General features: G+C 37.3%; 1 long non-coding RNA gene across 2 annotated transcripts in view; it reads right to left on the minus strand.

Moving 5' to 3' along the window:
* Positions 1–18,867, minus strand: part of LOC131279163 (uncharacterized) — a 124,463-nt gene that overhangs the window by 30,219 nt on the left and 75,377 nt on the right. Inside the window, exon 3 of one of the 2 annotated variants that reach the window (XR_009186521.2) lies at positions 3,918–4,104. This is a non-coding gene — a long non-coding RNA (uncharacterized lncRNA). Of the gene's footprint in view, positions 1–3,629; positions 4,105–18,867 lie in introns of those variants that run through there. The other variant, XR_009186519.2, reaches the window with a different exon arrangement.

Consider the following 18,867-nt stretch of genomic DNA (forward strand, 5'->3'; position numbering starts at 1 on the left):
TTACAAGCACAGGAATGGATTGGTTTTAAGAACAGGATTTTCTGGGTCCACAAAAATCTCAAACTAGAACACTTCCATTTATTCCTCTCTTGGCACCATTTCACTTCCCTTCGGTTATTGTGCCCATAAAAGCTGTAAGTTCCTTGAAGTCATGGACCTTTGTATTTCACTGTCCAAAAGAAAGGCAGGTACATAGCAGATGTCCAATAAATAATAACCAAATTGATCAAAAACAAATGAAGTAAAAGTCCATCATTATCCAGAAGCAGCCCTTGTCTTTAAGGCATTGAATTTAATCAAAAATTTTTTTCTCACATGCATTAATTTTCCTGCTTTCTGTTTCCTTCTTTTGTATGTATATATTCCCCTATGCCTCCTGCCATACTTTGTTTTAAGTTTTATGCTATGTCTCTACGATAAAATGTCATCCATATTTAAAACATTTTGAAATGTTCCCTCTGATCTTTAAATGATCATGAAACTACTTAATTGAAACATAAAAACTTTATGAAAGCTACTTTGTTGAGGGAGAAAAATTATGTTACCAGAACCCCTTTCCCATTCCTAATTTTTACCTAGCTAGATTTGGCCAATATTTTGATATTTTGAAACAAAGTATAAAATAAAAATGCTTTCAAACCAATCTATTGTTTTACTCTATTCTCTTTCTCACTGGCAGAGTCACTGAAGGGCATATTTGACCAAAACTTAACTTTAAGATGTTTGGCAAATCACTTCTGACTTCTAGTATCCCAAGCAATGACATATGAATACAAACACCCATTTCTCATGTTATATGAAAGAATGAAATTTGAAAAGACATGTAGGCTACCCATCCCTATACCTAGCATGTTTAATATGTGCACTATTAGTTCCTTTCATCATCCTCCCCACTTCCTATATAGACACATTTATGGTCTCCCGTTTAGGGGATCTTTGTTCTCCCATAGTGTTTTAGTTTGCTAAAGGCTTCAGGGAGCAATATACCCTTGATGGAGCTAGAACCCACTTTTCTGGGTAAGCACATGTTTGGTGATCATTTTTCACCATTTAAAAATTAAAAATAAAGAAGTCTACTACAAGAAAATTTTAAAAATAAATTGATTTATGATGTTTTTCCTCCACTCTCCCCTCCATTTCTGGAAGGGTTATTTATATCCAACTATGAAATTGACATACTCTTGGGATTGGTTCTGGTTATCCCTCAGTATATACACCTCCCTTTAAAATGTCAATTTTGTTCATTGACATTGCTGTGTGTTTCTCAAAGAATTGAATGTTTTCCAAAACCTTGCAACACACTTCCCCCATAAATTATTTGTATTAATGTTTCTATACTAAAATGCCTATACTTTGCAATTCTTTTAGTGCAGGGGGAAATTTTAATATTTCAAAAAACCCTATAAATCCAGCATAATGTTGTAAAAATGCAGCAATTTGGCTAGAAAAGCAAAAACATGGATCCTGTCTGACATTTGCATCAGAAAGTCAGCCAAGCTTCTGAGTGCATTAGCCCATGGAAACAAGAGTCTTCTTATGATAAACATGTACTCTGGGAGACAGTATTATCACAAAGAGGATTATATATGCTGGTTCACGAAACAAAAAAGGGGGAAAATTGTAATCCCTTTCTGATCTTGAGGCTGCTGATCAAACAAAAATTTCCAAGCAAATTTTTTTTGAAAATTGGTGCTGTGTGCTTATGGTTTTATTCAGAAAATAAATGGGCAGAGGGAGCTGAGGATGGTAAAATATTACCCAAAGAGAACAGTTAATGTTGAATTCTTGTGAAGTGGATTTTGATTCATTTTAATATCAGGAGCTATCCATATCTCATTACAGATCTCACTGGAAAAGAAATCATCTTCATGAAAAAAAAATAAGGCACAAAAATACTCACACAGAAATATGCACTCATTTGCAAACACAGATACAAAGTTCAGAGACAAACACACTCTCCAAAAGAAAAATAGCCAAATTTGCCCATTCACAGTATTTGTACAGTGATTCTGAGGTTACCGATAAGCTGTGGAAAAATAGCATGGACAAAGGCTTAAACAAAACCCTTAATATTCAGGAGAAGAAAGTGTTTTTAAACTTAAAATGGTAAACAAAAATAAAAATCTTTTTTTCTTTCGAAAGGTTCAAGAACATTCTAATCTGAATACTCTCTCTGGAGTTCTTTTTATTCAAGATGAGGACAAATTCTCTAATGTGTACAAAGAAGACATGATTTTGACTAATATAATAAATATCTAAAATAATTTGGACTTATTATTAGAAAAGAGAGAAAATGGTGAGGTGAGCAAATGAACAAATCTTTCATATTTAAAAGGATGGAAACTACCTGAAGCAGCTCTGATTATCTGTGACCAAATTCCATACATGAGAGAAGTCAAAGTCATTTGAGAAATTATGAACCAATTTGTAAAACAGATATGGAATTGTGATCCGTCAGCCATGGCTTCAAATCCAAGCTCTGCCGTTCATGAACTCTCTAGTACTGGAAAAGATATTTACCCCTCTCTGAGTCTCAATTTCCACATCTTTAGATAGAGGTAACAGATACATAACATTCCGATTGTTGTTCAGATTATGTAATCTATCATTTTAGTAGAATACCAGATACATATTAGGTGTTCATTTAACATAATTATTAATCGTTCATATAATGCATAATAGTAATGGCTTAAAATGATTTGTAGATTAAATTTAATGAACAAATTTTTAAATAATCTTCAAGCTACATTAAATGAGTAATGAAATATGTACAAAAGAGGATAAGAATCTGAAAACACAACTATATATCTAAAATATTCTTTCATTCTGAACAATTATGTTTATCAGTAAATCTCCTTTCTTATCTTGAAGAATAAGGGAGTCTTTGATGAGCAGCCACAAGAAAAGAGATACCCTTCAGGGAGATGACAAGTCTGTAAGTCTGTTTTTCCTTATAGTGCAAAACAACAATAACCTAATGACAATTGTGAAATCTGGCTAGACGGTTACTTTTGTTATTCAACACTAAACAGTCTGATTGATATTTATCATCCTTGTGTCATGGGGACTCAGATTAGATGCAGTTTGCAATCTTACATTCTACCTCTCTACAATTTTATATTCTAAGAGTTGGGTACAACCTCTTACTCAGAGACAGGTTTGCAATAAACCAACCAGGGGGCACTGGATGAAAAAGAAGAAGTTATTGTCAATATCAGAAGAACATGAAGAGGACAATAAACACATAAGGTTGTTAAGAAGAGTTATCGAAAAGATACATGTAAAGTCCTTTGCACATTGTGAGTTCTCAGGAAAATGGTTGATATTTTTATGGACAAGTACTTGTAATAGTAGAATCTATTTTATACTTGTATGATCATTTTAATAATTACTATCTTTAATATTATGTCTGATAGCAGGTTCAGGTAATATGCCCAAGGAAAGAAAACAATCATGATTAGTCAAGATGTCAGACATTGAGAATATTGGAAACAACTGGGCAATGAAACCCAAGAAAGGGATCAAGATAGTGACTATAATATCATTTTAAGGTACTAGGAATTTGATTTTTGCACATCAGTCAAGAAACAGAAAGGCAGATAGGTTATGTCAAAGGAGGAGTATATAGATTCTGTATCCCATTTCTTTATCCCTTTTCCTCATTTCTTCCAAGCTTTGTCCCATGTCCCAAAACTACCATAATTCTGCTTTGCAATTTCTAAAATGACAACTAATAAATGTGATAAAGCTGTCCATGTTAAGGAGATAGTTGGAAAGACTCTGGCCTTCTTCATTGCCCAAAACATAGTTGTATTTTCTCACAGTGTTTTGTGGACAAAGCCTGTTTTAGTTCCTAGGTTGCTCCAGAAAATGGCATGAAATGGGTCACACTAGACAATAGGAATGTCTTCACTCACAGCTCGAGACTGGGAAAATGTTCAAATCAAGGTGTCATTGAGGCAATGCTGGCAATCATTTTTCCTTAGCTTGTCACATGGCAGGGTTCAAGGCAGTGTCTCCTTGCCTCTCCCTTCTCTTTTGGGTTCCATTCAATTTCACCTTCTTCCTTCCTGTGGCTTTTACTTTCTCTGTATGTGTTTCATTCTGCATAAAAGACACCAGTAATAGGATTAAGACCCATCTTGACTGTACTGAGCCTTACTGTACCTGAAGTAGCCTCATAAAAAGGTCCTACTTACAATGAGTTCACACTCACAAGAAAGGACTGGATTTAAGAACATGTTTTTCTGGGGTACATACAGTTTTAAATCACCATACAATCCTACCTAAAGAACTAGATAAAATGGTGGGAATTTCAGACCAACCTCTAAGACAAGCTAAATATCATACAAATACGTGGATTTTATAAATTTGCCAAACTTTACATAAAGTCTAGCTCCATTTTTCTACTACCAGAGATAAATGTTTTGCTCAGTTCTACAAACTAGCAAATGTGTTGCTCAGTTCTACAAAAATTCTCTGGGCTCATTGAGTATTCTTTACTCAAGTATTGACAGATGATGAACAAGCAAAATAAAATTTTCAAAGACTATTTGGATTAGGGTTCTGAATTTAGTCATCTTTGTGTGTGTGTGTATGTGAGCGTGTGTGTGTGGAAGGAGTAGGCATTAAGAGAATAAGAAATCTACAAAGGATATAACTATAGTAATGAAACAGAGTAATATTAGATGCTGAAGTCTTTTCATTGTTGCTATTAATCAATTAATTCCAAAGAAGAAATGAACTGAGATTGTCTTTAAAACTGTGGTGCTCATTATACAGGAAAACCTTCTATTTTTAAAATTCTAGGTTTCTACCGTAGATTATCTGTTGCTACCTACTCACAAAATCCCAGTTCCTCCTAAAGTTACCTGCCTCCAGGGCAGGTAGACCTTTATGAGAGAATTAGTAGGTTTAAAGTGTTAAATATGTTAAGTCAAATTTGAATCTTTTTAATACAGTGAAGAAAAGTCAAAGAATTGTAAAAGGGAAGAACTCTAAAATAAAACCTGATAGTTGACTGAAAAATTTTAATGACTGAAGATTGTTTTAAAATAATAGGGGCCCCTGCTGAATATATCATCTTTATGGATACATATGTCCCCTAATATTCATGTTGTCATTGGTCCTAAGAATTTTTCCTTCCACCATTTTTCTAGAAAGAAAACTAAAAAAAAAAAAAAAACAAAACAAAAAATTGTAGAAGCAATCCTTCTACAATAAATATTTATCCAAGGCAGATTTTAAATAATTCCATGCCTCATGGACATCATACCTCAAAACTCTGGCAAATTTCAAGGCCTCATCCAATCTTTTATTTTCCTATATTTTTTTATTGTCTTATCATCCCCATTGTTTTCAAAGTTGAATTTGTTTTGCATGTTCCTTATGTTCCTAGGGTTGTTTTTTCAAACTAAAAATTCTACTGAAGCTGATGTTTAAAAAGAATGGAGATTTCAATTACCCAGTGTATATAGGAGAACCTTTGAAGCTTGTACAATCAAGTAATTGAAAACAAACCGTGCTTTTTTTGTCAAGGGCTTAACTCTAGCTACTACTTTCAATGATTAATCTTCTTCCTGTTATGTCATCACCACAAGATTACCTGGAAAACACAGGCTTGCCAATGGCACATGAACACTGCAGTTGCCTGTTTTCTGATGGGTTGTAAAACAACATTACATAGCTAGCTATTTTTTTCCTTCTTTTTTATAGTTAAGAACCCAGTGTACTGCTGCCTTGATTGTAATCATTTTTCCACTATTTACAAATTCAAAAGACTTTTGCCGAGTAACCCATTGCTCCGATTTTCATCTATCTTATCCATTGAATGTGGACAATAAGGTCACCCTTAAAGAAGTGCTGTGATAACATGCATGTGACAAGAATTGGTCATTATCTACCCCCAATAGCCAGTCTTCCTTTCTCCCTCTTTTCTTTTTTTTTTTAAGATTTATTTTATTTATTTCTCTCCCTCCGCCCCTGTTGTCTGCTCTCCTCTCTGGCGCTGTGTGTTCTTCTGAGTCCACTTGCATTGCCAGGAGGCACCAGGAAACTGCTTCTCTGTGTTTCTTTTTTTTTGCTGTTGTGTCATCTTGCTGCATCAGCTCTCCATGTGTGCAACACCACTCCTGGGCGGCTGCGCTTTTTTCACCTGGGGTGACTCCCTTGTGGGGCACTCTCCTTGCACGTGGAGCTCCCCTACATGGGAGCGCCCCTTCATGGCACGGCACTCCATGGCGCGCAGCAGCACTGTGCATGGGCTGCTTACCACATGGGTCAGGAGGCTCTAGGGATGGAACCCTGGACCCTCCATATGGTAGATGGATACTCTATCAGTTGAGTCGCATCTGCTTCTCCTTTCCTCCCTCTTAATAGTTAAGCTTCTGAGTTTCAGCTGCACTCAGAGCCTCCTGGTTAGAGATTATATTTCCCAGCCTCACTTTCAGCTAGATAGAAGCATGTGACTAAGCTCTGGCAAGTGATAGCATTGAGAGTGATGTGTTCAGGTCCCAGGTGGTGTCCTTAAAAGAAAGCTGCTTGTTCTGTCCTTCCTCTTTCTTCCTTCCCAAGGGTTAGGGTGTGGATCTGGAAGTGATGACCAAATTTACTTGCAGACAAGGAAACACTTTGATGGATGACAGAGAAAAAAGGAAAGAAAGAAGTAAAAGCATTCTGGGTACCTGGAAAATCTCATGGAGATGAGACCCTGGACAGCTTATTTTAATGAAATTTACATGAGAAAGAAAAGACAATTCTGTCTTATTAAAACACCCAAAATAAATCCCTAAGTAATTCAATGTGTAAAGTACATAGTACAGATATGGCAGACAGTTGAGAACATAATATCCTGAAGGTTAATATCTTCTCTCCATATGTGGGAGGCACTGGTTTTAAGGCTGTACAAAGGGCTCCCAAATCTCAGCTTCATGATATTTCCCAAACCAGACATCCCTGCAATTTTACAGTCAGAATTATAGTCCAGGGCAAGAATCAAAACCAAAAGTCACTGTGGAGCTAGATATTTATTGTCTGTGAGTTAGGAGTAACTGTCCCACTTTAGAGATGAGGAAACTAGAACTAAAAAAAATCAAATAACTTTCCATTACACTGAGAAGAAACTGTTAAATTATTCACATACATACACATCACCTCAACATAAATGTTTTAAGTATACATTTTTGGGATGATAAACATGGAAGGATATTAGTTGGTGTATGTTGTAAAACAGATCTTCTCTGTTGAAAGTAAATAAGTTTAAAATACTCAGTGAGTACATTATCTACTCAATACAGCTGATGCAAAATACCAGAAATCTGTTGGCTTTTATAAAGGGTATTTATTTGGGGTAGGAGCTTACAGTTACCAGGCCATAAAGCATAAGTTACTTCCCTCACCAAAGTCTATTTCCAAATTTTGGAGCAAGATGGCTACCAACATCTGTCTTCCTGGGTTCCTCTCTTCCTGAGCCTTCATTTCTCTCCAGGCTCAGTTGCTGTTTTCTCTACAAGGTCAGCTCTAGACTATGAGGCTTTCTAGGTTTTGCTTCTCTCCACAAGGCCAGCTGTAGACTATCAGGCAACCGGCTCTGTCTCTGTCTCAAGGGCTTTTTTCTTTCTGGGCTCAGTTGCTCTGCTCCTCTGTGTGCTTACTTCCTAGGCTCCAACTCAAAACTCCAGCATCAAAACTCAAACTCTGTCCTTTGCCATGTCTTTTATCTGTGAGTCCCCACTCTACTGACATGGCCCAATCAAAGCCCTAATCATAATTTAGTCATGCCCAGTTACAGACATGTTTACAAACATAATCCAATGTCTATTTTTGGCATTCATGAACCATATCAAACCGCTATATACCTACAAAGATGCCAATTTAGTGAAAGTGCTTCTCATTTATGCAAACTATTTAATCATTCATTCTAATGCCTGTAATTTCCCTACCCCTCTCCACTAAGTTCCATTCAACTTTAGGCATCAGTTCAAATGCTACATTCTTTCTGAACTCTTCCTTGATTCTCCTAGGTATTTAGACACTTGTTGCACTAAATTCTTACATAATGGATTATAACACAACCACATCCTATTACAATTCTTGGCATCTGTCTCTGCCTGAAAGGACAAGGCAATTTACCTACTCCTTAGCTCAGGGTCTAATTGATTTACAGTAGGTGCTCAATAAGTATTTTTTAAATAAATAGCTCATGTCAATATTTTCTTGCCTTACAAGGTGCCAACCACAGTGCTAATGATCTCATTTGATCCCATGTTGCAGTTACCATTACCAGGCACACTGCCCAGATGAAAAGCTGAGGTATACATATAAATAATTTGCCTAAGATTATAAAACCAGTAAGAATCAAAAGATTAGAAACAACCTTTATATCATGCTAGAATGTGGATGCTCAACTACAACTTTATTCCATTCTTTCATTGACTGAGAACATGAACCAACTAGAATTGTTGAGCATATGATATCTGCCTTTCATTGTGCTAGACACAGAGCTAATAAAATAGCTATAAAAGTCACTGCCTTTGACTTAAGAAACAGATATTCTCTTTGAAGGGAGGGGAGGGATACATATGTGAATGCTCACATGTATGTGCATGTGTGTGAGCCAAAACATGGTTAAAAGCCAAATAAAGCTTCTCAAAATGGTCTCTGTCAATTTTGTCTAAATGTATGAAGGCAAATGATGAGGTACAATTATCTGCCCTATGATGGTGGTGAAAAACTCCTCCTCTCTATAGCATATTTATTTCTGTCTCTACTAGAATGATGAACTACTTATTCATAAAAATAACCTGGCAAAGAAAAAAACAATAGATTATGAGGTCGAATTAGCATGGATTTCTAGAAATACAAATCACACCAGAATATATGATTCTTTTCGCCATACTATTCAGAGATAAGTCTACAAAGAAAGCATTGCAGAAGTATTGGATTATATTTGATTTATTCAGACACAAGTTAGTGTCTCAGGAAAACTTGTGTTCATACGAGACAAAATTGCTCTAGGTGTTGGATGAGCACTGTCAAATAGATTGCATACTAACTGAAAGGTCATAAAACAAAAAAGTAATCACAAATTGCCTGGCATTTCGATGAAAATGTCCTGACTACAAGAGTATATGAAACAGACATAACCCAAAAGTGATGACTGTGCCAGATATTTCTATAACCCTAAATACAGAAACCATTTTTCTCTTGTGAATGGGAGAGCTGAAATGTCAAACAAAACAATAAATCTGACAGGCTATCCTTCACCTATCTAGCATTTGTTTTTATATATCTGTACATAATACATAGGTATTGTTATTTTCATGACCCATTCAATAAAATATTAAATGCCCACTCTGTGGAAATCATTGGAAATATTAGGAAGAAAGGAGCTAGCATTTCCTTGAACTAGAAACTTCCCTCAATTTCTTTTATTTAAAGGAGGAAGTATAATGCTGTGCTAAGAGCCTGGTTTCATGCAGCACTTGTGTAATCTTGGCCAAGACACGTAACTTCTCTGTTCCTTGATTTCCTCCTAGGGTTGCCGTGAGTATTAAATGTATTGATATTGCAAAGTGTTTAGATATCGTCTGGCATGGTAAAGGTCAATCATAGTTACTATTATCACTATTAATATCATCTTATTGTTACACCAATCCTAAGAGATAAATAGCAAAAAGAGCATATGCTAAGGGAGAGAAACACACCACTAATTTCTATTTTGGGACATGAGAGTTTAAAAACTCTTGGCACTTCAATTTCTTCATAAATAAACTATCTTTTAAGGGTGTTATAAGGATGAGAGGTAATGAACTCAATCTGTCCAGCACCATGCCTGGCAGAAAAAAAAAATTCTTACCTGAATGGTAACTGTTATTGTTAAGAAAATTACATTGCCTTTGGAACCCACTGCTTCAATTTCAAATTCCAATGGTTGTTCAGAAACTATTTATATTTTTTAATAAAAACTCATATTGTATGTTTATAATGTTCCATAATTAAAAGCATATACACCATAATCCCCCAGTCCAGAGAACTTATATCCCTAAACCCCTGAGCAAGACTTTCCTCTATATTAGCTTTTATGCTGCCCTATTTATTGGAGACATACCAGATGTTTGAAGAGCAGGGAGGTCATTTAAACTACTGTTTAATGTCTGATACGGTAAATTACTTATCCTACACAAACATGTTAGTAATGTTTAGAAGCATTTTGCATTGCTGTTGCATGCCTAAAAACCAGAAATAAACTTATTTCAGATACTGCAGTTTTGATTTATGACTGTTATTATATTAATTTAGAAATAACACCTATTTCTGCACTTGGAGCTGTTACCTTGTTTTGGTTTGGGGTTCATAATTATTTTAAGATTATTTTGTTCTTTATAAGTTTCATCAGTCTTTACTTTCATTAAATACTATATTAACACTTACTGAGGACCTACTGTGTGCTAGGCTCTGGAAATAACATACCGAAATGTATAAATCTTTTTCTCTAAGAATTTAAAATATATTGGAAAATATGGACAGAGTAGAGATCATTATGATCATTAGAACATTTAAATTAGACCATAATTAATTCCTACTCTGAAAATGTTCATAAACTATTAGTTATTATAAAGCTAAGATTAACTCTAATTAGCTTTGACTTGAAGTATAAAATTCTAAGGTAACAAAGTTGTATACTATTTTAGGGTTTTTGAAAATGATTATCTCATAAGTACATAGGCAGGTTTGAATCTACTAGTTTTTATTTGCCTTGTTTGGCTTGCTTTGTCCCATTTTAGTTGACCAGCTCAACTTTGTTGTTTTATAAGAGGATATGGAGTTGAACTTGGGCAGCTATAGAATTTCTCTGGCAATAAAAGATGATCTAGGTTGTAATAAAATTTTTGGACTTTCCTGAACCAAGGGGGAAAATAAATAAAAATGGAAGGATTCTTTGGAAAGTATAGGAGATATATAAGAAAATATATATAAATGCAAATTGCCATACATTTGGCATCCAAAGATATGTCATTTGGAAACAGCCAATGATTAAAGCCCTTTGTGCACAAGAGATAACCTAAACAGAGAACACAGAGGGAGAAGTGAAGGGGGTCCAGGATCAAACTGAGATACTTTCCAACAATGAGAGATATTGGATCCTCTCTCTATCCTGGTCCAAAAGTGAGTACGTATGCCCACCATAAAATGTCCATTCCCCTTTCTGAAATTTCATATTAAGGTCAGGGAAGTTTTAGCCAGAAGGGAGAAATGTCAGCAAATTGGCTGACATTTCCCAACTTTTTGAAGTTTCCCATATGTTATTCTCCCTGAAAGATACTTCACAGACATATTAAATTCAGTGGTTTCCTCTTCAAGGAAGCCTTTACTGATTGCTCCTTTCTTGCTTGAATACTCATCCTTTGAGCATGTATCTCTAGGGGAATAGCTGGGGGTTTACCTATCTGTATCTCTGTTGATTTGTTGTACCCTAATAACAGTGACTAACACTTACCTTAGAATTCCCACTCCATCTGGCATTTACTGGATGTTCAAGAACTATTATAAAATAAAGACATGCATAAGATCTTAGGAGCCTATTATTTATTTCTACCAGAACTCTTACTCTTAGTTCCATCAAAGCACGAGTATTTGTGCAGCCCTTAATTCCCATTTCTAAGCTGTCTTGCAAATAAAAAGCATTTTGGAAAAGGTGTGAAAGGTCATAAACCTATATTCAACCTATGTATTTTTGCTTTCATAATGCATTTCCATCAATGCTTATAATTTAATCAGCTTTTTGTACATCCTTCAAAGAAAGTCATTTTCTTCTGATCTCAAATATCCAACTCCTTGCAAAAGGAAACCTCCTGTGACAGCTCAGGAATATCAGAAAGCCACAGCCCAAGAAATAGAAATGGTAATAGAAGACACCGTGTACTCCAATCACTGTGTCAACTCATCACCAACCAAGAAGAGAAAGTAATTTGAAAGCCTTCATTCTGTGCATGGTCACTGAGGTCAGCATTAAACATTTTATAGTACTGCCCTGAAGTGACCTCTTCTAACAACTTTTTGTAAAATCTGTCAGCTTCTATGTTGTTTAAAATAAAATTTTTTTTTGCATTCTACATCTCTATTCAAGGTTATTGAAAGTCCTCTTTTGAAAGTACACCAATAGCTTAAAAATGTACATAGAAAACTGAAACATTATCTAAGAAAAACAAAAATAAAGGCCTTGTTCTTTGGCTTTTTCGCTTTTGCTTTTCTTTTCTTTTTTTAAAGACAATCAGCTTTGAAGTGATAGGTGCACTGAGCAGGTCAGGCAGAATGTTATCAAAAGAAGTAGTTTGAAGCCACTCCTGGGGAAATATGCATTTTGATGTCCTACTGTCCTTGTCTTACATGAAAGTATTTGAGTAGAGAAAATTTACTTTGTCCTTTCTAACAAACACATATAATTAATGTTAAAACAACAAATCTAGCTCTTAGACTGATGGACTTTGAACTCTGTTTAAAATCAGTTCAAACAACCTCACTATATCCTACTTTCTTAAGATACACAAATTTGTAAAGTGGAAATCACATTGTTTCAGTAGGCCCCTAGGGAGAAGGGTAAGACTGGATCTTGGGTATTCTTTGGTCCGAGGATGATTACTGAAATCAACTACTTCAGCAAAGATAATGTCTTCACTTCCTGACTGAAAATTGTAAGCAATTAAGTGAATCTTTTTCCTCTCTCTCCTTCTATCTCTCTCTGTGGATCTCTCTCCTCTCTCTCTCTCTCTCTCTCTTTTAATAAAGCAATTGACAAGGAAATGAGAGTAAAACTATTCTTGTTAGGGACCTGCCATAATTGGCAATCTAGGGCTGTTTTTTTCCCATTTTTCTGCTTTGCCTGAAGCGAAATCCAACTGTGACTAAGGGCCTCTGTGCATGCTAAAGAAACCCAATCCTTTCTGATTACCATCAAACAAAAACAACTCTTCATATGCGAAATTTTCGCATCCACTGGGTAACAAATATGCCTTTTCAGGGAAAGAAACCATCCAAATTCCAGGCAAGTTTCCTATCTGACTTTCTGTCCAAAGATGAAAACCATGCAATGCTTAAACTCAGCCCTGTGCCTCTGCCCTGGGAACTTGGAGTTGGAGCTATTTGCCCAGAGGAGAAATACTGCCAAAGAGAACTTCACTCCCTCTTTTCTTTCCTCCCCTCTTTTCTTTAAAAGCAAATTCCTGCAGGCCTCTGTTCAGCCTGAAGGCATTTGTCTGACAAGTGGAGGCTCATCCTCAAAAGGCAGAGAGGGAAGGAAAACAATCTCTTTGCCCTGGGGGATTCTAGGGGGGCTCCGGGGGCTCTGGGAGCGGGCTGGGGAAAGTTCCCAGCTGTGTGCACAGTGGTTTGATAACCTGGAGCAGACAGGAGACCAGAAAGAGCAAACAAGCGTGGGAGCTGGTGAGCCAGGGCACTGCGGTGGGGGAGGAGGAAAGAAAGCTGGACTGTGGCACTGGAGAGGTGGGGCCTCGGGCTGGGGTCACTGCTTTTTAAAGAAAAAGTGCACGTGTAGGGAAAGGCGCAGACACACAGGATAAGGACTCCCACTCGGTGTCTGTTTATTCTATTTTGGGGGTTTGTATTTATTGCATGTCCCAATACAAAAGGAAAGTTCAGCCCATCTGCACCTGGACAGTTCCTACTTCCGTCTCTGATAGCAGTGTTAACCAGGCCAGGTTTCTCAGCAGATGTGAAAAGCCCAAGACATTCCCATTTCGCAAGGCTCCTGATGAAATGAAGAGATAACAAAACGGGTTTAGATGAATGGTCCTCTATTTTCAATGCTCAGAGTTTAAAATGGAAGGAAAATCGTGAGAACCTCCTCCACTATCAGCTGAATGGGTATGCATGGGAGTGTGTATCATTTGCAAAATGTCCAAACACATAAAATGAGATTTGGGCCACTTGGGCCTTCTGTCTTCCCACTCCAGGATGATAAAACTAACCCTCACCCCTCAAGACCATCTTGGGTGCCCCAAGAGAGGCCCTGAAGGTACTGGGAAAGTTTGATCCAGTTGAGTCAATGAGATGGTTCTGTGGAAGTGGGGATAGGAGAGGGGTGGGGGATCAACTCTGGCACCCTGGATGATGAGTGATGGCCCTTCAGTCCAACTGGGTGTCAGGAAGAACTTGCTGCTCAGAACTGGAGATGACAGTCCCCTTGGGAGCTGCCTAGCACTCAAGTGAAAAAGTTACTTTGAGGTAAACTTGTCGTCTTAAAATGCAGAGGTCCCTGCATTATACTGGGGGGATGTGAAAGCAGCTCCCAAATGCTGCCCTTCAGCCTGCAAAAGTGAATTACTTCCAGCTAGGCCCTCTCACATATGCAAATCAAACTCTCTCCTGCACACAAAGGTAATAGGATAAATAGTGATACCTGACCTTACTGAGCTCTTGGATGTGTCCCACACACTGTGCTGATGCTCACTGGGAAAGCCTGCTTAGAGCTGTGGTTAAAGGTGTAAATGCTGGAGCCTAAATGCCCCAGTCATCCCACTCCATTGCTCACTATTTGTCCTCAGTCACTTTGAGTCTCCATTTTCTCATCTGTAAAAAAGACTTGGGGTACTTACTGATTAAGGCTGTCAGAAGGACTAAATGACTTAGTTCATGTGAATGCATCTAGGAGAATGCAAGATGCATTCTGAGCGCTGGCAGTTAACACTACATATCTACTTCCTCACTATAGCTTTAAAATGCAGTTATAATTACTCTGTTTTACAGAGGTAAGAGGACCAGGTCAGTTAAGAAAGTTGCCTAGGTGACAGTTTTAGTTTCTCGGGTTCTAAAACAAACACCATACAATGGGCTGGCTTAACAACAGGAATTTTGGGCTCACAGCTTCAGAGGTTAGAAGGCTTGTTTCCTCCTCGGGTAAGTATCTTCTGACTGGCCGGCAATTTTGGGGTTCCTTGGCTTTTCCAGCACATGGCAATGCACATGCAGCATTTTCTCCTTGCTCTCTTCAGGTCCTGTTGACTTCCAGCTTCTGGCTGCTCCCCATGGCTTATTTCTCCATTTGATTTTCACTCTGCTTATAAAGGATTCCAGTAATCTGGCTTAAAGCCCAACCTGATTCAGCTGGGTCACACTTTAACGGAAGAAACGTCTCGGAAGAGATCTTATTTACAATGGGTCTACACCCACCAGAGTGCAGACCGAGACCAAGAACATGTCCAAATTGCAGTGCACAATTCAATCCACCACAGTTACATCATTTACAAGGGGTCAGATGCAAGTTTGTCTAATTCAAATGTCTGCTACACCAAACATCTTTTACTTTCTTATGTTACTGACATCTTCAAAGAAGTCAGAAAAGCTGTAAAAACGAGACTGCAATGCACAGCAATTTTCCTTGTTTTTAGAAGACAGTGATATAAAAACCTGAACAGTTAATTTTACTTTCTCCTCTTCAGTTCTTCTTGTCTCCGCCATCTCTGTATCTTTCTTCTTCCCTCTCTCTCTCTAATGATAAAATGATCTGACAGAACACAAAATGCAAATTATATGCTATTGCCTTAAATTGTTCCAGTTCATTTAGCTCACCATGGCATTCATTACACCTAATTATTGTAACAGATTTTTATTATTCATAATTATTTTTTCATGTTGTAAAGATCGTAAATTTTACAAATACTGGCTATCATGAGTCACAAATCATACTTGTCAGGGATTTTTTTTTCCTTTGTAGAACAGTCAAATGCTCGGTATCATCGACATATATGTAAGTTGTTATTATTCATATCCAATAAAGCCCTTCTGGGGTATGCAGAGTGACTTCAGAAATGCAGTAATTCTCTAGCCTAATGGCAAACTGATGCTCTGCTTAATTTTAGAAAATCAAATTAACTACCTCTGATTAAATACACAGCAGATTTCACTGTGTTAACTGTGTCAGGTTCATAACCCTAGGCAGAGAGAGCAATGGTTCCATAACTCATCACAACGTAGAAAATACATATTTTGAAGATCACCCTCCAAAATGAGTATATGAGGTAAATGCAAAATACATCCCTGGGAATGGGAAAGTAATGAACAAAGAACCTCTCTGTTTATTAGTCAGTAAAATACATTTATACCATCAGCATCTAGAGGATGTGCAAATCTCAGGCCACTTGAAACAAATCTCATTTCATTATTTTTCTTTAGTTCAACTTAGTTTTGGTTAATTGAGCCATTCCTCGTCTAGCCCATCGGGATTCCAGCTATTCTTGGACATGCCTAAAGTTCTACCCTTTGATGTTTTTCCAAGAACAAAGACTTATTCAACATCAAGGTGGCAGGTAGGTCTCTTTAGTTATCTGGCACCTGCCTACTCTGCTCATTTGTCTTTGTCTGCAGGTTCCATCGGTTTTGTTCCTCTGCCATGTCTTATGCAGACATGAGTTCGGAGTCCTGGACATAGTATCCATCCTTCCTCTTGTCCTCTTGGCCAGTGTCTCCCAGGTGCTGCCACACCCTTAGGTGATGTCTCAAAGGGTGCAAGTACTGCCCTTCAGCTAAACCTGTGGTGTTCACAATTCCATCCCCCAGCATATGGAAATTCGCCAAAGGCAATCTCTTCTCTATTTATATTCTCATCTTAAAGAGATTTCATCTAATTTCAAGACATTCAGTAGCATTTAAAAGTGTAATTCCCAAATGTGAATCACAAGCCCTGAGATATTACCTGAGCTTCAAACTCTATACTTTCTTGACATCTCTGCATATTTGTCTAATAAACATTCCAAACTTTGTATGCTGAAACAAAAATTCTGATTAGCTTTCCAAAATTGATTCCTTCACAGTTTTTCCCATTTCAGTAAATGGCACCAACATCTGCTCATTCATTCTCTTAGACTTAGGAATCATCCTTGATTCCATTCTTTCTTTCCCAGCAATCCATTAGCAAATTCTATCCATGCATCCTCTAAAATATGGCTTGCATCTGGCTGTTCCTCACTGTTTTCACTGCTAAGACCCTAGTCCAAGCCCCATCACCTAATATCACCTAATACCTGGACTAGTCTTCCAGCTTTGATTCTTGCTTCTTTAGTCCATTCTCTGTAAGGCAGCCAGAGTGATTTTTTCAAATCATAAATAAGATAACCTTGCCCTTCTGACTCCAACCTTTCAGTGTTTTCCCTTACACTGAAAATCCACCCTTGCCTGGTCTTTAAGGCCCAATATGATATAACCCATAACTACTTCATTTACTATAGAGCTTCCTTCCTCTCTCCCTCTCTCATTGATAATGCTCCAGCCACACTGGCCTTATTCCTGTTCTTATATAAGTTTTGCTTATTGCGCTATTAATATTTTTTTGGTCTAGGTCAGGGGTTCTTAACCAGGAGTTCCCCAACCCCCAAAGGGTCCATAGAAAGATTTTAGGGGGTCCATGAACTAGAATTGAAAATTCAAAAAAACATTATTCTAGTGGGGACATGTTGCTGTGGGTGTGATGTATTTATTAAATAATGCACAGTATACTGTGGACTTAGTAAAGGGTCTGTCATGTTTACCTGCCTGGCAAAGGGCTCTGTGGGACAAAGAAGGTTAAGAACTCTGGGTCTGGGCATTGTAATAAATCACTCTACAGGTAGTTTTCCACTAATCCTCTCAATGGCTTTTTAAGTTAGGCCCTATTATTATGCTCTTTTATAGATGAAAAAAGAAATAAAATGGAAGCTAGGAAACATACACTATTATGTGACAGAGCACAGTGAGAGAAATATAAGAAAGAAAATAATCACAACATAGGTCTATGTAGTTGGCCTGATACTATTCCTTCCATGTCTAAGCATTCTCTACTAGTTCACTGAACTTCGAAGCATTCTGTCATAAGTGGTCAGTCCTCCTACCACACTGGCTGCATCACAGCTATTCTTTTGAACAATAAACACTCCTTTCCCTCACTAAATTAGAAATTAACAGGCCAAAGAAAATTCAAAGATACTAAGGCAAAAATAGGTAGGTACATGGATGGATGGATAGATGAATGGGTGAGTAGAAGGACAGATGATGGATGGATAGAGATAGATGAGAGACAGATATAGATTGGCAGATGGACAGATAGATCCATCAATAGATAGATAGATAGATAGTTATAGAGGCAGACAGATGTTCTTTGGAACTAAATATATTCTAACAAGAGCAAAAACAAAAATAACTGAAATGTCCATTTTCCTGGTTTGAGTCTTTGTGGATCCCAGAAATTATGTTCTTAAGCTAAGCCATTCCTGTGTCTGTAAACCTCTTATTTTATGTGGTGGTATCTTTTGATTAGATAACTCTTGATTGGATCACTTTTTTTAAGGGTCGTTGATTAGATTCCTGGACCCATTTTACTAAAGTCTTATATAAATGGAACACAGAGAAAGAGAACTGTGATTTTTACGTTGCCATGTGAGAGAGGACTCCAGGATTGTCTATAGCTGCAGAATGACAGAGAAACCCCAAAAGACTAAGAGAGAGGCTGGAATCAGTGGAACAACCTACAGTTGAAAAAACTGGGCCTTGATAGAGACAAGCTATATGCCTGATGGCCCACAGCTGATCTCCGGGAGAAAGAGAGTCTCAGTGAAACGTGGAGAGACTGACCACTGTTTTGCCTTGCCACGTGGCAGGAGTCCAGGGTCTGCCAGCAGTCTCTTTTTGAGCCAGCATCTCTGATGATGCCTTGATTTAGACATTTTCACAGCCTTAGAACAGTAAGATTTTATCCTAGTGAATTTCCATTAGCAAAATGTCCATGACATATAGTGAGTATGGGATAAATGTTGAAAGAATATGTAAGTAGAAGTGTTGTAACCATTAATTTCAAAATTAGACTGGTCAAGATTATTCATC

The sequence above is a fragment of the Dasypus novemcinctus genome, chromosome 1 (genome assembly GCF_030445035.2).
Source record: "Dasypus novemcinctus isolate mDasNov1 chromosome 1, mDasNov1.1.hap2, whole genome shotgun sequence".
Classification (NCBI taxonomy): Eukaryota; Metazoa; Chordata; class Mammalia; order Cingulata; family Dasypodidae; genus Dasypus; species Dasypus novemcinctus.